This window comes from Eurytemora carolleeae, unplaced genomic scaffold (assembly GCF_000591075.1).
Source record: "Eurytemora carolleeae unplaced genomic scaffold, Eaff_2.0 scaffold2779, whole genome shotgun sequence".
Classification (NCBI taxonomy): domain Eukaryota; kingdom Metazoa; phylum Arthropoda; class Copepoda; order Calanoida; family Temoridae; genus Eurytemora; species Eurytemora carolleeae.
In genome coordinates this window covers 3166-4717 of record NW_019398666.1, presented here as the reverse complement: position 1 = coordinate 4717, position 1552 = coordinate 3166, and the positions used below count along the sequence as shown (strand labels likewise).

The following is a 1552-nucleotide window of genomic DNA, read 5'->3' as shown; positions in this document are numbered from 1 at the left end:
AGCTTGCAAGGCTGCATTATCAAATGGCTGCAAGTATGCATAAGTTAACAGTACCATACTTTAACAAAGGATTAAAGGATGAGAAATATTTATTTATTAGTTTGGAAACCCGGCTTTGCTCGGAGTGATCAACACATTTAACTTTTTTAAATATTTTTAACCAGTCTGAGAACATTCCAGTGGTTCAAGATTTCAGATAAATATGTCCAGGGGTTCATGAGTTATGATCGGACAAATTATTTATATTTATTATATAGTTATTCTAAACATCCATATTTCGTTTGTTAAACCATTATTTACTGGTGAATAGGTTTTGGTGGTTCAAGGTTCAACTCTTCTGCCAGTAGTAACATATTCTTATACTGCTCAATCTAGAAACAAATTAGAACATTCAAAATAAGGGACTGGTAACGCAATTTCTAGTGACCTTTCATTTAATCAAACCAAGGTATAATGGGTACCCTTGTGAATCGGACATACTTGAAATTCCGTTTTTATTGTTCCTTTCATCATAAACAGTTCTAATAAAGCATGCAAGACCAAACATAAACTTACAAAACTGTAATTTCTCACACGGATTTAACGGATCCATGGAACAGATCTCTTTCAGAAAGCTGAGACTTTCTATCACAATTTGATCTATTGAACATAAATAATTCGCATTTTTTGTGGGCATTTGCGTTTAAATTGAAAAATTATAAAACAGACAACTAATTAGTTTTGAAGATAGTGGAATTATAAACTAAAACACGTTTGATATTAAATAGAGGAAACTGAATGCATCTGGTTAGTCCGGGGTGTTCTAGGCAATCAAGTCTTATCCTTTGTGGGTCACCTTAAAGATAAAATGTTAGTTTACCTTGTATCTTATTCCTCCTTCTTCTTCTGCTTTCTGTTCTCGTGCTCGACCCCTTTAAAAACATTACCCTGTGTATAACATGATAACTGTGGAGTCAATGTCGTCTTTGCTTTTCCTAAGACTGATTTTTTCCAATAATCATGGGAATTGATTGACGAATTAAAGTTCGTCTTTGTTAAGAAGTATCAGTATAATACCTAATTTCAATGGTCATAATAAAATAGTATCTGCTAGAGCATATTTTAGGGAAGAATAGTATCAATCAACACATAAACAACACAATTCTAAACTATAGATTTTACAGTTTTGCATAACTATGCTAAATAAAACAAATCAGTTCTCATGTTTATTGGGACACCCTGTACTTAAGAAATGTCGATAAAGGTTTTTTAATTTATTGCTGAAACCTTAGTGGAATTTGAAAAAAAAATTTTAACTGGGGGCATTTTTTTGAAAATTGGGGGCATTTTTTTTTAAAATTGGGGGCAAAAAATTATTTTGGGATCGAGAAAATCAGCTTTTTTGGGAATTATATTGACCCCTGGTATTATCAGTTATGTTATTTAATTAGTTGTAAAAGAACTGTTGTAAGTTTAAACGGCCTCATATATGAGATGAGAGGAACAAAATGTTACTTTTGAAACTTGTTTTCTATCATCAAACGTGGATTTAATAGATCGGTGTTTTCCTAAA

General features: G+C 31.8%; 1 long non-coding RNA gene across 1 annotated transcript; it reads right to left on the bottom strand.

Moving 5' to 3' along the window:
• Nucleotides 1-221: 221 nt before the first annotated feature.
• On the bottom strand, nt 222-913 carry LOC111717578 (uncharacterized). The gene is made up of 2 exons (XR_002768822.1): nt 860-913; nt 222-371 (listed from the first exon to the last, which is right to left on the bottom strand). It is a non-coding gene; the product is annotated as an uncharacterized LOC111717578 (long non-coding RNA).
• Between the last annotated feature and the right edge of the window lie 639 nt (nt 914-1552).